This window comes from Phascolarctos cinereus, unplaced genomic scaffold (assembly GCF_003287225.1).
Source record: "Phascolarctos cinereus isolate Bilbo 61053 unplaced genomic scaffold, phaCin_HiC Scaffold_3;HRSCAF=262, whole genome shotgun sequence".
Lineage (NCBI taxonomy): Eukaryota > Metazoa > Chordata > Mammalia > Diprotodontia > Phascolarctidae > Phascolarctos > Phascolarctos cinereus.
In genome coordinates this window covers 171528145-171547619 of record NW_027555736.1, presented here as the reverse complement: position 1 = coordinate 171547619, position 19475 = coordinate 171528145, and the positions used below count along the sequence as shown (strand labels likewise).

The window sequence follows — 19475 nt, the reverse complement described above, 5'->3', positions numbered from 1 at the left end:
AAAGGGCTTTAGGTGATGATAATGTTTATTTTAAGCAGATGTTATCCCAGCAGGAATAGTACCTGGGTTTGTTGTAAATGAATGATGAACTATGAGTGATAGAAACTATCACTTGCACACAAGCATGGGTCAAGATCTAGACACCAGGAAGGACCTGCCACCAGAGTGGAGCTGACCTCTTTGTGTTCTTTGCCTCCTTAACTAGAAGAACTGAACAATCACCAGGTTCCCATGATGTGAGCAGGGTGGTAGAGCACTGTGATTTACCTCCATTGGGAGGGCTGTGGACCACATATTGAGAAGATGGCAGCGATTTCTTTTAGCAACTCATTCTAGGGAGGAGAGGAAGGGAAAAAATCTGGGTTGATAGCCCAGATGATCCCAAGAACAGTCTCCTAGCGAACTACAAAAGCCTTTGCCTCTTATGGAAAACTCTCCCTGCTCTGCAGCTCTAGCTCAGGCCTAGGAGATCCACTTGCCCACCTTTTCCCTAATCACTAGTTTCACCTGTTTGTTCCTCAGGGTATAGATGAAAGGGTTGAGCACTGGGGTCACAGTGTTAAGGATAGCCACCACTTTGTTCAGGTTCTTTCCCTCACTGCCCTTATCTGCCCTGACATACATAAAGATGCAGCTGCCATAAAAAAGTGATACCACAATGATGTGGGAGGAACAGGTGGAAAAGGCTTTCTGCCTCTCCTTGGCTGAGGGGATGCACAATATTGTGTAAAGGATGTGGCCATAACAGGAGGCAGTGACAGATAAGGTGCCCAGCAAAGTGACATTAGCCTCCACAAAGCCTATCAGTTCCAACATACTTGTGTCTGCACATATAAGCTCTAGCAATGGGAAACTGTCACAGAAAAAGTGATTGATGACATTGGAGCCACAGAAAGGCTGCTGAAATGTGATGCAGCTTGGAATCAATGATGAGAAGGAAACCTCCCACCCATGAGGACAGCACCAGCTGCACACAGACCCTTTTGCTCATGATGGTGGCATAACGCAAGGGGTTACAGATTGCCACATATCGATCAAAGGACATCACAGCCAGGAGGAGGAATTCTGTAGTTCCTAGAAAGAAGTAGAAGAAGAACTGCAGGAAGCATCCCAGAAAGGAGATGGTCTTTTTTCCTGTTAGGATGTTGTCTAGCATCTTGGGAAAGATGACAGAAGTGAACCAGATCTCCAGAACAGCAAAGTTTCTGAGGAAGTAGTACATGGGGGTGTGAAGACGATGATCCATCAGGGTGATGACAATGATGAGGAGGTTCCCTAGCAGTGTGATAAGGTAGGTCAGGAGGAGCCCCACAAAGATCAGCATTTGTAATTTGCAGGCATCTGTAAGCCCCAGAAGAATAATCTCAGTGATAGTGGTGCTATTCTCCATGTTCCCTGTTGGGGAAAAAGAAATGAGAGTATTAGTACAAGAACCTGTAATGCTGTAGGATCCCAACTGATCTAAAAGTGACTGACATAGGAGATTAAGGAAGCTTTTCTAGCTGAAGGAGTCCTTTATTTTCATGTGTAGCAATATCTTCAACCTCCAGATCCACATACACCATAACTCCTTTGCCTTGGATTGGGAACTAAGTGGAGTTAGCAGTATAAAGCTGAATAATAACGCAGATAGTTGACTGAAGAGTGTATAGACCAAACTCTTATCTGCTTTAGTTTCCCAAACAAGCCAGGTCCATTCTTTCTGCACTTACTCTGTTCCTTATAAGAAAACTGTTCTCAACACTTCTCCTTTCTTTTTATCCCAGATTATGGATCATCTTTCTTTATGTTGTTTGGCACTATAGAAATCATCTCATCATTCCACTAAACATTTCCCCTCCCACAATACCATATTCTTAAGGTCACTCAAAGCAGAGGCATTGAAAGTAAACATGCAGCCTAGCTCCAGCTGTTCCTTCCTTGTGCTTCCAGTACTGAATCCTTGCATTGGGACTTCAAGGGTCTGTATAATTTCATTGAAGTTGGAACTATCTCTATTGACACAGATTGAAACTCTTCCATCATGTAGTAGGAAGTGTTTTTTTTTTTAAAGCTGCTGAAGTTGAAAAATTCCTTGGTATAGACATAATAATAAAGGACTTCCTTCAACTTCATTAGTATGGTCATCAGACATACCCTGAAACCCCAAACAGATTACAATTTTACTTTTTCTAGCTTAATAGAATTTATAAGAGCCTACGCTCAACTGACATGTCCTTTCAGAACCTAGGGTCACCTGCATACTATACTGAGGCATTTGGATAGAACTTGGAGGATTGAAGCTTGTTTTCATCTATATATCTATATCTATATCTATATCCATCTGCATATCTATATGTCTCTATCACTGTTTTTGTCTCCATCCCCAAAATTGCCTTATTTTTAAAATCCCAAATCACTAATAAATGGAGGAATTAAAATTAAAATACCTTTGAGATATACTTGTCAGTCTGGTAAAGATGACAAAAGAGGAAAATGATAAGTGTTGAAGAGGCTGCAGAAAAACAGAACTATTGGTGGAGCTGGTGGAATTAGTCTAGTCATTCTGAAAAGTAATTTTGAACTATCTCCCCAAAGTTAAGTAAAATGAGCATATAATTTGACACAACTATGCCATGATTAGGCCTGTGTTGCTGTTCAGTCATTTTAATTGTGTCCAACTAACTCTTTGTGACCCCATTTGAGGTTTTCTTGGCAAAGATACTGTAGTGGTTTGCCATTTCCTTCTCCAGCTCATTTTACAAATGAGGAAACCAAAGCAAATAGGGTTAAGTGATTTGCCCAGGGTCACACAGCTAATTAGTATCTGAGGCTGGATTTGAACTCAAGAAGATGAGTCTTCCCAACTCTAGATCCAGTACTCTATCCACTGTACCACCTAGCTCCCCAGGCCTATACTCCAAAGAAATCAAAGACAGCAGAAAAAGACTTATGGACAAAAAAGTTTTATAGCAGCTTTTTCATAATACCTTAACACTTGAAGGTAAAGGGGTGCCCTTCTATCGGAGAAAGACTAAAAAAAATATGGTATATGAATATAATGAAATATTATGCCATAAGAAGTGACTAAATGGACAGTTTCAGAGGAAACTAAGCATAACTTTACAAACTGATACAGAGTAGAGTGAGCAGAATTAATAGAACAATTTACCATGACAACACTGTAAAGAAAAACAACTTTGCATGATTTTTTAATTCTGATAATTAATTAATTGATTTATAAACACAATGATAAATCCAAAGTGCAGAGGACTGAAGATAGAACATGCAACTCACCTCCTGCCAAAAAAGTGATGGATTTAAAATGCAGAATGAGACATACACTGTTAGATATAACCAATGGGGAAATTTATTTTGTCTAAACTATACGTATTTAGTATAAAGATTTCTTAAATTATTCAGTGGTAAAGTAGTAGGAAGGAGAGATAATAAATATATAAAACAAATTATTTTTTAAACTTCCTCATTTTTTAATTTTCGTTTTTGATACTTTATTATATTATTAACTAAGTAAGAAAAAGGGAAAAATTAACATGAAGAAACAAAACCAAGAAGCTCATATTAGAAGTAATAAAACAAAAGCAAGAATTAAACTGGATTAAAGAGAATGATATTCTAGTGGATGTATTTTTGAAGAATACATGTGCTAAATGCATAATATGTTCTAGAGATCAGAAATAATGTACATTGTATATAATGTTCACTATCTTGTACTCAATGAGTATTATGAGGGGAACAACAGTAACAAAAATGATTTCGAAAGTATTGTTCAATTTCAGCTTTGGAAGACTGTTTGCGCTCAAGGATATATTCTGAGCTAAATTCTGGTTAATAGACTCTATGGAGTATTTGTGGGAAACATATCCAAAATTGTAAGTACTGATGAATGTATTGTAATCACTACCATTTGGAGGAAATATTCACATCAATGAGGTCAATGATCCACCTTTAACTTCTCTCCTCCACTCTTGTCACGCATTACCAACTGCCAGATAGCTGATGGTCATTTCAAACTTTTTTTTTTTGGTTCATAAGTTGTGTCTGACTCTTCATGATTCCATATGGAGTTTTCTTGGCAAAGATACTACAGTGGTATGCTGTTTCCTTCTCCAGCTCATTTTACAGATGAGGAAATTGAGGCAAATAACGTTAAATGACTTGCCCAATGTAACATAGTTAGTAAGTGTCTGAGGCCATATTTGAACTCAGGTCTTCCTGACCCTAGGCCCAGCACTCTATCTACTATATCACCTAGCTACCCGAAGCTATTTTTGACTGTTATCTATTCCTCATTCACCATATCTAATCAGTTGTCAATTAATCTAGATACTATAAGCACACCATTTCTCATGTTCATTCTCTTCTCTCTTGCCTGGCATCCTAGTTCAGACCAGAAACAAAATGCTTTTGTGGAGGAACAGGGTGAAAATAGAAAGAGAGAGAGAGAGAGAGAGAGAGAGAGAGAGAGAGAGAGAGAGAGAGAGAGAGAGAAGCATAAACAGGAAAAAATAGGATGGAGGGAACTACACAATAATTATGACTGTGAAAAAAAATTTACAGCAAGTTTCTCTGATAAAGGCCTCATTTCTAAAATATATAGTGACCAGAATCAAATTTATAAGAATACAAGTTATTCCCCAATTGATAAAAGGTCAAAGGATACGAACAGGCAGTTTTCAGAAAGAAGAAATCAAAGTTATGTATACTCATATGAAAAAAAATACTCTAGATCACTATTGATTAGACTAGAGAAAGGCAAATTAAAACAATGCTGAGGTACCACCTCACATCTATCAGACTGGCTAATATGACAGAAAAGGAAAATGATAAATGTTGGAGGGGATGTGGGGAAATTGGGACACTAAAGCACTGCTAGTGGAGCTGTGAACTGATCCAACAATTCTGGAGATCAATTCGGAACCATGCCCAAAAGGCTATAAAACTGACCCAGAAATACCACTACTAGGTCTATATCCCAAAGAGATTAAACAAGTGGCAGGGGGGTAGGGAAGATCTAAGGGACCTATATATATAAAAATATTTATAGCAGCTCTTTTTGTGGTAGCAAAGAATTGGACATTGAGGGGATGCCAATCAATTGGGGAATAGCTGAAAAGTTGTAGTATATGATTGTGATGGAATATTATTATACTACGAGAAACTAAGAGCCTAATGCATCCAGAAAAACCTGGACTTACACAAACTGATGTAAAGTAAAGTAAGCAGAACCAAGAGAACAGTGTACACAGTAACAGCAACATTGTACAATGATCAGCCATGAATGACTTGGTAACAAAATAATGTAAGACAATTCCAAAGAACTTACAATTTAAAAAAATTAATCACCTCTAGGGAAAAATCTGATGGACTCTGAATGCAGATTAAAGCATACTTTTTTAAACTGTTTTTATTTTTCTTGGGGTATTTTTTAATCTGTTTTCTTTCACAAGATAAGTAATGTGGAAATACGTCTTGCACGACTACATATGTATAACATACATCAAATTGCTTGCCTTCTCAGGAAGAGGGAAGGGAAGAGAGAGAGAGAGAGAGAGAGAGAGAGAGAGAGAGAGAGAGAGAGAGAGAGAGAGAGAGAATTTGGAGCTCAAAATTTTAAAGAAGAATGATAAAAATTGTTTTTGCAAGTAATTAAGGGAGAAAAACTTAAAAAAAAAAAAGAAAGAAAACATTCAGTGGTTCCTCATCATTGCCTGTAGAATAAAATGCCCATAGCTGGGCAGTGAAGTTCCCCTATAACCTAGCTCCCACCTACCCAATCCTGCCATTCAGTATATTTCAGTCGGATTGGACTGTTAGTCATTCTTGACACTCCATCTTCCAGCTCTATGAACCAAGTCATTCCTCATTGCCTGAATAAACTTGATCATTAGCTTTGCCTATTAGAACCTCTAAACTTTCCTTTAAAATTCAAGTCAGGAGCTACTTCGTGTGGGAAACCTTCCCAGATTCCCGAGTCATTAGTATTTTCTCTCTCTCCTCAGTTTTTCTTATACTATGCTTATTTATATACTAGTTGTGTCCCCTCAGTAGAGGTTAAGTTCTTGGGGAAAAGGACTGTTTCATTCTTGTCTTTATGTCCCTAGAACCTAGCACAGTGCCTTGCACATTGTAGGCACTTAATAAACATTTATTGAATGGAATGTTGAAGTCATAATGAACTGCATGGCCTAAACTTCAATGATGAGGGCTGATTGCTGGCTAAAGTAGCCCCTTCTATAGGACAAGAGCAGAAATCAGAGTGATTAGGATAATCTAAAGAAGTTTTGAGTCAACAGAACCAGATATATTGGGATTAAGAGTTGAATAGGACAGTTCAAGAGACACCCAGGAATAAGACAGGGGAGAGCTGGTTTTATGTATTTCAGGGGGAAAAAAATTAGGGCTAATGGTAAAACATAAGTTGAAAATAAATCAGCTATACCAAGCTGTTGTGAAAAAGACAAGTGAGATAGTGACATATTTCAGGAAGAGTATAAATCACGTTGTTCCAGAAAATATACTGAGTAGCAATTTATAATCAGATCAGTCCTTCATGTATTTTTCAGGAATTGAATATGCAAGACCCAAACCAGAATGGGACAATTTATGACAGACCTCCTAGGTAGAAAGCAGAGATTTACCCTCCTATGAATTCTTAATATTCTCCCCTACTATGGTAGAAAGCATATGGGTTCTCCCTGTGTAGTTGCTGGAGAAGAAAAAAATAACATCACCTTCCTCTTTGTAAGAGTAGCTCTTTTTCTTTGTAGGGTTGTGAGAGAGTGGATTGGCCAGGTTTGAAAGTCATTGCTATGATGGTGGTCTGGCTCATGATGGCTCAGGCCAGGTTTTATACCAGGCTCATCCAGTACTATTTGAAAGAGTTAATAGATGAGTGTAAAGGAAATTCTATAGATGGAGTCTATCTAGATTTGAGTAAAAAACTCGACAAAAATCTCTCATGCTCTTCTTATGGACAAGATGGAAAGATGTGTGCTGGTCAATAGTACAGTTGGATACATTAAGAACTGGTTTAATGGTTAGACCCAAGGAATGGTTTTTAATGGCTTGATGTCAACTTCAAAGGAGGTCTCCAGTGGAATCATGCAGGGTTATGAGCCTGGCCACATACTGGTTAAGATTTTTACCAGAGCCTTGGGTAAAATCAGAGAAGTTATGTTTATCAAATGTGCAGATGACACATGCAGAAGAGATAGTTAACATGTACTTTTCAAGACTGTTGTATGAATCAATGAGATAATGTAATGTAAAGCATTGTGCAAGTCTCAAAGTTCTATATAAATGTCAGTCATTATTTTCTCAGCTGGTTTAAAGGTCGATTGAATCTTGTAAGAGGACATTTAAGAGGGATAAATGTGGAGTCTTCTGTTTGGGTTCCAAAAATTGATGCTTTAAATAGAATGTGAGAGACGCTTGGCTACACAGCAATTTGCCTGACAGTCATGTTGGGGTTTTAGTGGGCTGCAAGCTTCCTATGTCATGAGTGAAAGAGAGCCCCCAAAGCTGGCTCAATCATAGACTTCAGGAAGAGAGGAGACACAATGTCCAGAACGGGTAGGTGGTAGTTTTTCTCTGTCCTCTCCTATTCAGGCCACGTCTGCAGAATTGTGGTCAGTTCTGGGTAACCCCTTTTAAGGATATTGTTAAACTGGAGGGCAACAAGAATGGTTTAGGGCTTTGAGGTCACGCCATATGATGAGGGGCTGAAGGAACTAGGGATGTTCATCCTCACAGCTGAGGAGACAGTGAGGACATAATAACTACCTCCAAGTTTTTGAAGGACACCTCCAAGACTTGCTCTGCTTGGTCCCAGAGGCAGAACTGGGCATAATCGGTTGAAACTGCATGAAGACAGATTTATAAAGTGAAACTTCCTAATGATTGTTGTTGCTATTCAGTCATGTCTGACCCTTCATGACCCCATCTGGAGTTTTCTTGGCAAAGATACTACAGTGGTTTGCTATTTCTTTCTGCAGCTCCTTTTACAGAGGAGGAAACTGAGGCAAATAGAGTTAAGTGACTTGCCTAGGGTCACACGGCTAGTAAGTGTCTGAGGCCAGATTTAAACTCAGGAAGATGGGCCTTCCTGATTCTCAGCCCAGTGCTCTATCCACTGAGCACCTAGCCGCCCCTAATGATTAGAGGTATCCAAAAATAGAATGGCTGCCTTTACAGGTAGTGGGGTCCCCTCAAGCAAAGGTGGGATGCTTCTTTATTGGTATGTTGCCAAGAGAATTCTTGGTCAGGTAAAGGTTAGACTAGGCAGCCTCTGAGGATCCTTTCAACTCTGAGATTCTGCGATACTTTTACAAGTGGAGGGCAGGTGATTTTTATCCTGTGTAAGGACACTAAGGGATTTCACTCAAATTCTAATTTGAGGCAATCAGGACCTTTGACTCTTTTTTCAGTTGAAACAGTTAACAGGGTCCATTGGGTCAGACAAGCCCTGACAAGCCAGGCAAGATGAATTTCAATGATGTGTTTTCCTTCCTTTTGTCTATCCATCATCACTTTTTCTAGAATGCCCAATCTATGTCACGTTAGACTTTGTGCATATACTGCTAAAAAAAATGGGTGACTACAAGGCACCTACCAGAGGTTCCCATGCAACTGCTGCCCCAGTCACTATCTCCTTACACAAGGGTCTACTATGTAAATTATGCCACAAGTCACTGGGTAAATATTCAAATTCCCCTCTTGGTCAATTGTACTTCTGGTAATACTGGTGGTGCTACTCACAGGGTGGCAGGGTACTTCTGATTCTCCCCACTGGCTGCAGGGGACAGCACATGGTCTGCAGATCTGAAACAGTCAGGTGTCCTCTCTTTTCTTGGACTGGGCTGCCATGTTTCTCAGGAAGTTCAGTATTTCCCAGCAATACCCTTTTCTTGGCTCCCTGCACCACTATCTATCAACCCTTTCCTCACCTGTCACTTAATGAGAGAGAAGACTTTCTCTGGACCAGTCTTCTCAGGCAGTCTCAGTAGAGCATCACACTGATGTCACACAACCCTTTACTTCCCTTTTGGGAGCCTCTTGTCCTTCTAGCATCATGGCATCATAAATCGACAATGTCCTTTGCTCTGATCTACATCTCTGTACTCTCTTGGTGTGTGGTGAGAAGTAGCTTCCAATGCAAATGGATAAAGAAGCAAGATATGTTAATCACTGGTTGCCAGTAACCCTCCCATTCTAGACCAAAGGAGTAACTTCTGCTGTTGGTGGCTCACTTAGCTCATCCCCAGGTCAGCCCAAGGGGCCCGTTGTTAAATGGCTCTTTCATATCTCAGGATGACGTGCCCACAAAGGACCTTATACATGAGACTTTGGTGAAATAGACTATGTGTGTCTCTGTGGAGCAGGAACAAGACCTGCAGTATTTGGGATGCTGCTTTGTTTTCATGGAGATAGAGATGTACGCAACCCCAAAGTATGGACCCACTCAGGGATCTCCTCCCTGCTCTGAATTGACGGGGCTGAGCTCCCTAGAGATTCGTTATAACACTATTGTAACAAGGAGTCAGTCTTGTAACCCAATTGGCTGTTACTTTCTCCAGCACTGGGACTGAAAGTTTTCTTTATTCTTGCCAAGAAATAGAATTACTTTCGATAAACTTTAACTGTGCCAAGAATGAGTGTGTTTGGTTGGGGTTTTTTTATTGTTAACTTTGATAATGCTTTGAGGCACTTGGAGGAGGGAAATGGGCAGATAAGATTGTGTCAACAGTCTGGCCATTGTATCCAGAGAAAGGTGTGGTAGTGGTTGATTTGAAGAACTAAGAGCAGGACAAAAGCTAGCACTGACAAAGCTCTAAAGTCTATTAATACTGGCCACCTTATTTTGGAGGGAATTGTAGGCTGATTTCACTTTTTTTTTCTTTCCAAGCACATTTCCTAGTGTGTGAGCAATGTCACTTTAATTGTTTTCTAAGTTTGAATTTTTGTATACGAGTTTTTCTTAAGGTAGACCTCAGACCCATAGAATGTTATAACTGGAAGGGATCAACTTAAATAGAAGACTTAAAACTGATTCTACAATTTCATCTCAGAATCAGAAGCTTTCCAGGACATATGTACATGTAATATGTAAGTAACATCTACAATTGAATTGGGATTTACACTGGAACTATACTTCAGAAAAACAACCCCAACCATGTAATTGAAGGCATGAAACCTATGGAAAACTATATAGTCTTTCCTATGATAAAAACAAGGGACCATGATATGATAAAAATTCATGGGATCATAGTTTAGAGCTGGAAGGAACTTTAGAGGTTATATTACAATGTTAACAAAGGTAAAAATAGACAAGTCTTAGCAGCAGATTCAATTTTCGGGGTGAGGAAGAGTGAGGAGTTGAGAATGACATTTAGATGGAGAGAATGGTAGTGCCCTTGATAGTAATAGGGAAATTAGGAAGAGGAGAGAGTTTTGGGGCAAAGATCTCATTATCTTCAGGCTGGGAATCTCCCAGAGGGCAGTCAGGCATCTATCTGGTAGCCTATGACCCAACCTGAATCTTATGCTTTTTTTAGTTCTATTTTGTTTAATTTTCAGTTCCAAATACTGTTACTCACTCTCTCCCCTCCCTCCTTCCCAATAAGAAAACAAGAAATATAAAACCCATTACACATAGGTCTAGACAAAACAAATTTTCACATTAGCAATGTTCCAAAAGAAAAGAAAGAGAAAGAAAGAAAAAAGAATTATTCAGTCTGTACTTCGAGTTCATCAGTTCTCTTTCTGGAGGTGGATGCTATGTTTCACCATGAGTCCCCTCCAGTATTTGCTGTTTTCCTTTTTTGACATCTTAGCAAATACAATGGGTGTGACGTGGTCATCTCAGAGTTGTTTTAATTTACATTTCTTTAATATTGGAGACTTAGAAAAATTTTTCATAAGGCTATTGAAAGCTTTGATTTCACTCTCTGAAAACTACCTATTCATATTTGTTGTTGTTGTTGTTTACTTGTTTCAATTGTGCCCAACTCTTCATGACCCCAGCCGGGGTTTTCTTGGCAAAGATACTATGGAGGGGCTTGCCATTTCCTTCTAAAGCTCATTTTGCAAATGAGGAACTGAGGCAAACAGGACGAAAAGACTTTCCCAGGATCACACAACTAGTAAGCGTCTGAGGCATATTCTTTGACCACTTATCAAGTAAGGGATCCCTTGCTCTTATAAATACAACTCCATTCTCTGTATATTTTAGAAATAAGATCCTTATCTGAGAAAGCTGCTAAAAGATTTTTTTCCCAGTTTCCTGCTTTTCTCCTAATTTTAACTGCACTGGTTGCATTTGTTCAAAAACTTTAATTTTATATAATCAAAATTATCTAGTTTACTTCCTGTAAACTTTTCTAGTTCTTATTTGGTCATAAACTCTTCCTCTATCCATAAATCTAATAGGTAATTTCTCCCACACTCCACTGATTTGCTTATGATATTAAGCCTTTATGTCTCAATTATGTACCTATTTTGAATTGATCTTGATATACAAGATGTTATAATGTGAAATATTAGTCCATGCCTAGCTTCTGCCAGACCACTTTACAGTTTTCTCTAGTTTTTGTTAACTAGTGAGTTCTTGTCACAATAGTTGGGATCTCTGTGTTTATCAAACATTAGGTTACTGTGCTCATTTGCATCTATATATTGTGTACCTAATCTGTTCCACTGATGAACCTCTCTTTTTCTTAGCCAGTATCTAATTGTTTTGATCATTACAGCTTTCCATTATAGTTTGAGATCTGGTACTGCTAAACTCCCTTCCTTCCTGTTTTATTTTCTTCAATTCCCTTGATATTCTTGACCTTTTTTCCCCTGGATGAATTTTGTTATGATTTTTTCCCAAGCTCTATAAAGTAATTCTTTGGTAATTTGGTTAGTATGGCACTGAATGAGTAAATTAATTTAAGTACTATTGTCATTTTTATTATATTAACTTGGCCCACCCACAGGCAACTAATATTTCTCCAATTACATAGATGTCTTTATTTGTATGAAGAGTGTTTTGTAATTGTGCTCATATAATTCCTGTGCATGTCTTGGCAAGTAGACTCCCAAATATTTTTTACTGTCTATAGTTATTTTAAATGGGATTTCTCTTTCTATTTCCTCCTGATGTGTTTTGTCGGTAACACAAAAATTCTGATGATTTGTGTTGGTTCATTTAATATCCTGTAACTTTGTTGAAGTTGTTAATTGTTTTGATTGGTTTTTTTAGTTGGCTCTCTAGGGTTCTCTAAGGGCAGCTTGGTGGCTCAGTTCAAACACGGCTTCAGACATTGGCTATGTGACCCTGGACAAATCACTTAACCCTGTTTGCCTCAGTTTCCTCATCTGCAAAATGAGCTGGAAAAGGAAATGGCAAACCACTCCAGTATCTTCACCAAAAAACAAAAACAAAAAACAAGTGAACAAAAAATTATCCCACTTAATGAATCAGGCAATTTAATTCTCCTAGTCTTACTGAGAAAGTCTCTTACAAAACTCTTCACACACTTTGACCCAATTATCCAATTATATACTATAACCCACTGATTTTATTGATAGGAAAAATATCTTTCAGCAAAAATCCTTTTTAGTTATTTATTTATTTTTAGTCTTTAACGTTCACTTTTATAAGATTTTAAGTTCTAAATTTCCCCCCTCCCTCCATTCCCCCTTTCCAAGACAGTATACAATCTGATATACACGTATGATCATACTAACATATTTCCACATTAGTCATGTTGTGAAAGAAGAATCAGAACAAAAGGGGAAAATCATGAGAAAAAAAAAACAACAAAAAAAGAGAAAATAATATGCTTCAATCCATTCAGACACCATAGTTCTTTCTCTGGATGTGGATAACACTTTTCATCATGAATCTTTTGGAATTGTCTTGAATCCTTGCATTGCTGAGAAGAGCTGTCTATCAAAGTTAGTCATCACACAGTGTGGCTGTTACTGTGTACAATGTTCTCCTGGTTCTGCTCACTTCACTCAGCATCAGTTCATGCAAGTCTTTCCAGGTTTTTCTGAAGTCCACCTGCTCACCATTTTTATGGAACAATAGTATTCTATTACATACATGTACCACAACTTGTTCAGCCATTCTCCAATTGATGAGCTCAGTTTCCAGTTCTTTGCCACCACAGAAAGAGCTACAGATAAGATATTTTACCAGCATTTTTTGTAATAGCAAAACTGGAAACAACTCCAGTATCCAATTATTCGAAGAGTGGCTGAACAAATTGGGGTGTATAACTATAAAGAAACATTAATGTGCCATGGGCAGTGTGATATAGAGGAAATCAAGTGGGCCATAGAGTCAAAGAATCTGAGTTCAAATCCCAGCTGTGTATCTGTGGGACCTCAGGCAATTCATTTAACTGAAACTCAGTTTCTTCATCTATAAAATGAGTTTGGATTCGATGACCACTGAGGTCCTTTCTCTCTCTTAAATCTAAAGAATTTCCTCCCCCATAGGAAATGATAAATATGAAGAATATAAAGGGATATGGAAAGATTTATAGGAAGTGATAGAGGGTAACAAAAGAGAAATCAAGAGAATGGTCTATGTATCATTCTAACTATGTGAATAGTAATAACAATAGTAACAATCTGAAAAATATATAGAAAATGAATGGAGGGAAAAGGAAATCTATAAGGAAATAAATTTGTTCTTATTTTGTTAATTTAAATAATTTTGTTAAACTACAAATGATGTAAGTTTATGATTTCATGTAAAATACTTTTGCTCTCTGTTTGTGTGTGTTAAGGTATGATGTTGGTGATTGTTGGAGAGAAAAGATTGTCTATCATATAAATCCCTAGATTCTCCCTTTCCTTCAGGGCTCTAGATAACCTGAGAGGAGACTAGTCCAGTAGCTAAAGGCGGTCTTTTCTTTCTCCGGGACAGGGGAACAGGAAAGCAACCTGGTACAGCGGGGGAAAAACAAACCCACAACTTGGAGTCAGTTGTCACCTCTGGTACCTGCAGCATGACCTTAAGCAAATTATTTAATCCCTGAGTCCCAGTTTCTTCATTTATGAGGTAAGAATAATGATCTCTGCCCAATACAAGGGTATTGTAAAGATCTAATGATAAAACATGGTCCACCAGAGATGCTGGATTGCCCTCAGTGGCAGTTCCAGGTTAATACTGAGATCTTTCCCTCAAAACCCTCCCCTCTTCCTAACTTCTCTGTTACTGTCAAGGGCACAGTCATAGGTATCATCCTTGGCTCTTCACTTTCTTTCTTTCACTCCCCAGGCTTTGGTGAACAAAAGACTGGAAACCTTTTTGGAATAAAGAATGTGAAGAGAAAGTTAGCTTTTCCAAGCGTGAAGCATTTTCATAAATTCTTATTCTTCTGGAGTAATTGACTTCCCCGTAAGAACTCAGCTGACAATGTCCATTTGGACAGTGGTGGGCTGAAGCTAATGGCTTTCTTTAAAAACTAATGACTGGTCTTGTATACATAAGCGGATCCTAGAGGTAACAGGGAGCTATTGGAATTTATTAAATGGTCAGACTTGTACTTTCAAGTGGAAGATCACATTGATAACTGAGTGGAGGATGGATGGGAGTGGGGAGAGACTTGAGACAGGAAGACCAACCTTCCTGAAATAGTCTAATGTTGTATTAGTCAGTAACCAGTTAGTTGTATTATGCATAGTATACACATTAAGGCAAAGCCAGGTAATCCAGGCAAAGGCAGTGATAACCTGGAGAAGAATCTAATAGAATTCCATGGGAATTACTCCAGCCTTTCTCCACCATGCCACAATAGCCTTCTCACCCTGAAAGATCACTCTGCCCTGTGGTCTCTTCTCCCTAGATGTTCATTCTACCCTCGACTTTCTCACACTGGAAATACATCCCTGCTACCCCTTCCTTTGATTGGTTGTTTCCTCCCAAAATCTTCATTTTAAGGAAAATTCCCTGGCCAGCCACGTTTTCATTCTTCTCCAGGCTTTACACCTGACTCTCCAGACTTTTTTCACTATGCTCCATTTAGATAATTTTTCTCTCCCTACCCCCCACCTCTTTAGGTCCTTTTTACGTGTTGTCTTCCCCCATCAGAACATAAGCTCCTTGAGGGCAGGGACTGTCTTTCTGTTTGTATTTGTATTTCAGTGATTGGAATAGTGCTTTTTCACTTGACTTTACTTGACCAGTCTTCATTCAATAGCAAATACGATATAAGTAAAGGGTGAGATAAATTTACTTATGACTTATACCAGGACCATGTTCAAATACTGCTATTTAGGAGTACCTTTAACCTCCCCTTTGGTTGAAGATGTATTTCTTCTTTGAGGAAATCTCCAAATCATATAGTTTTGCACATAAGAATACTAACAAATAGGCATGATTTTGTCAATTTATGAGGTGTATATGCTTTGGGATGAAACAGAAAAGCCAGCAAATAGTTCCTAAACACCTGTGATGACTCCATAATCACTCGACCTCGCATCTGCTGCCCTGCCTGGTTTCAACTCCATGTAATAAAATGCCCCTCCCAAGATAAGCTCATCACTTCTAAAGTCACCACCATGCTGCCAACTCAAGCCTTGATTGACTCCATTTCCTTCAGCCTCCTCTCCCTTCTGTTTGGAAGCAGAGTATCAAACTCTTCCCAATACTTTCCTTTATAAAAGGCAGAAACTGGACTCTCAAATCACTCTACCTTGCATCTGCTGCCCTGCCTGGTTTCAACTCCATGCAACAAGATGCCTCCAAGCCAGATACTGACTGGTGTCCTGTGTCTTCCCCCTTACTTTCCTGCTTCCTTATGTGTGTTGTCTCCCCCTTTAGACTGTAAACTCATTCAGGGCAGGGGCTGACTTTTGACTCTTATGGTATCCCCGGAGCTTAGCACAGTGCCTGGCACATTGCAGGCACTTAATAAATGTTTATTGACTATCTAGCTTCTCTGAGTACATTCATATAATTTGTTTAGAGAGGGGATAGACTCAATATGCTGAACAAGTCATATTTTTTTTAGACCTGGACAATGTGGAAAATTGCTTGCTCAACTATGTATATTTGTTACAAGAATTTTTTTCTTTTTCTTCTTCCAGTGGAGAGGATTGGGAATGAAAAAAAAAAATAAATGCTTATTAACTGAAAAAATAAAATCTTATTTAAAAAAAAAACAAAGGAATAGAGGCTCTAATGTCAAAGGAGTGTTTGGAGAACAGAGAATAAACCAATCTGACTGCAAGGGACAGTTAAAAGTAGAGGTATAGTAGAAAGAGGGCTATATGTGGAGTCATAGGATCTTCATCAGAATCCTAACTCTGCTACTTACTACTTCTGTGTGACTTGGGGCAAGTTACTTCATTTCTGACCTCAGTTTCCTCATGTGTAAAATAAAGGAGTTGGTCTGCATGAACACTAAAACCCCTATCAACTCTAAATTCTATGAGTTACAAGAAACAAAGCTATATAGGGGGCAGGATTTTGGAAGGTCTTGGATATCATCCTATAGGGTGTGGCTAACCATTAAAGGATTTTTGAGAAGGGACATGACGTTATAAATATGGCAATTTAGAATTGTATATGTGTATAAATATAGCAATTTAGGGTGTAGGATAAATTGGAGAGAAAGAGCCTGGGGGTAAGAAGACAAGTTAGGAGGCTGTTATTGCAATCCAGGTGCCTCCATAAGCTCCTGTAGTAGAGTGGTGAGATTGAGAATGGAAAGAGATAGACTGGAAATAAAATGACAGATTAGAGAAATTTTGCAAAGGAGGAAGGAAAAAGGATTTGGCTGCAGTAGTGAAGTATTGTTCACTTTGGCTGATATTCCAGTACAGACATGTTTGAGTTGGCCCAGTCTGCTAAGCAATCCTCAGGAGCACTGCACTGTGGTTTTGTGCTCAGAGACAAGTTGTAAATTGTGCCCCTTGAGGGATCTCCATTGATTGGGTCCTAGAGGTGCCTTTGTTCAATGAGAATAGTCCCACTCATCAACAATGCACTGGTCTCAATTAGGGAAGATCCTGCAGTGCCCCACAACCCAAGCCCATTGTTGTCCTACCCTACATTGTCTTGTCAGGGCAGATTGTACTTAGACTCAAGACCCACCAAGTCTCCGCAGGGGAAGTCTCAATACAGAAGCACTGTGAGCCCTGGACTTCTGAGATCTCTCCAGCCAGTTGCTCTAAGGAACAATGGATCCCAGGTTCTGCCATTGCGTCTCAGTTAGGTAATGTGAGTATTTTGTAGCCTCAAACTTATTGATTCTACTAGAGAACGTAAGAAGTGTGTGAAGGGACGGTTTTCAATTCTTTCCACGTAAGTAGGAACATTTCTACCCTGGATAGAGGAGTCTTACAACATTCCACCGGAGAAAATGTCTTTCATTCTCAGTAGCAAACAACATGTAATGACTAGGATAAGATGATTTTATTTATAAATTACACTGCAACCATGTTGTAACTGGAGAGAAAAGCTTGCCACCAATAATAGCAGAGTTAAGCTTCCTACACTTTAGTGAGAGAGATGCACCTAAAGGATGTGATTTTATCCTTAACATGACTAAAGCAATAGAATAATGAAGCTCCTTATAACAAGTTTTAACTGTATGTCATTAATATATATATGTATATGTACATATATGCATATATATAGGATATTATCAGGTTAGGACCTGCGGAGCCATAACTAAAGCAGAATAATCAAAACTTTGCTCCTCCAAAGGGCCAAAATTTGGAAAGTGCTAATAGCACACCTTTAGTAGCTTAGAAATAACTGAATTTAGCACCCAGCTACCAAGAATAATTAATTAAAATAGTTACTAACTTGTAATCTTCCTCTCCCACTCCTTCAGCAACCCTAGGTTTGTTGTTTCAAACATGGCCCTAGAGTCGCATCCAAAAGCAACGTCACAATATTACAGAAGTCCCAACTGCAAGAAACCTTTGCCAGTCCTTAATCTTAGTGCCTTCCCTCTGAATCTATCCCCATTTTACACTATATATGGGTTGTTTGTACATAGTTGTTTTCTTGCTGTCTCCCGTTTTAGACTGGGAGCTTCTTGAAGATAGGGACTGTTTTTGCCTTTCTTTGTATCCTCAGAAACTACCATAGTAGTAGGTGTTTAATAAATGTATGTTTACCGACTGACCGGCTAACCAGAGTCCCCACCTTTAAGAAGAGCCAGTGTTCCAAGTTTTCCATCTCCCAGATGAAGGTGGTTTCCCCAGGATCTCTCCTTCTCTCTCCTATTTGAATTTATTTTTTAAAATTTATTTCAGATCATTTGGTAGAAGTACGGGTCAAGTTTCTTGCTTAGGGAGCCAAAATTGTTAAACATCTGATGTTCTGTCAGTTTCTAAAATGTTATGGTGAAGGTGAAAAATTGGAGTTCAAGCAGAATAACGTGGTACCTAGTTGGCAACTTTTTCATTTCCCTCTTTTTTGAAGCAAAAGATCAGGCTTTAAGACTGAGAGGAACCTTAGAAATCATCTAGTCCAACTACTTTAATTCTACAAATGGAACTGTGGCCCAGATGTTTCAGTGACTTTTCCTAGTCCAAACTAGTAGCTAATAGCAGAATCAGAATTTTAACTTAAGTCTTTTAATGCCAAATCCAGTGCCTTTTAAAAAAAAAAACCTATATATTTACTTTGTAGCCCAGCATAACAAGGCCAGAGTTGCTTAATTCTGAGGAGAAAGGGGAACTTGAGGGTAGAATGAAGGTTTGAGACTAGATGAACTTCCAACTCTGAGCCTATGATCCTTAGGATAAGTGAGAAAAAGGTGGGGGAAAAAAAGAATAATGAATCAGTTCAAAACACAGGCTGACCACTCTCTAGCTCCACTGTTTTGTCTTGAATAGATCAGATAGCAAGGAGCTGTAAGAAATTCCTGTTACTCAGACAGTTCTAGGTATCTAGACTAAACCATAAATTAGGAACCATGTGGGTGGCATGTTGACATAGAAAACCACATATTAACATTATCTCTGTTCTGTTCTATTTTTATTTATTTTGTTAAATATTTCCCAATTACATTTTAATCTGAATGAGCCACACTCAGAGTCTGCAGGTCACATCGGCCAGGGGGCCTCTGATTTAGACACATTCTCCTCCTCTCTTTAGCAAAGTAACAGGCAAAGCCAATAGGACTTTAAAGACTCTACTGGATTGGAAGAAGTAATGGGTTCCACAGCACCAGAGGTATTGAAGCAAAAGCTGGATTACTTCTCAGGAATCTTGTTGAAGGGATTCTCAAAATTCAGGTGCAGGCTGGACTCTTCCATTCCAACTCAGACTCTGTAACTCTTATTTTGTCAGAGTCAAAGATCAAATTCTTGAGATGAGGTTTTTAAAAAAATCAAATTGAATAGGCTTTTCTAGTATGCAGCCAGTAGGGCTCAAATACTTGTCAGGGAAGAATTTATAGTGAGAGAGAAAGGGAGGGGAAGGGAGTAAGCATTTGTACGCTTTGTGAGAG

General features: G+C 38.7%; 1 pseudogene; it reads right to left on the bottom strand.

Annotated features, from left to right (window-relative positions):
* Positions 1-462: 462 nt before the first annotated feature.
* On the bottom strand, positions 463-1390 carry LOC110206182 (olfactory receptor 6E1-like; annotated as a pseudogene).
* Positions 1391-19475: the final 18085 nt, after the last annotated feature.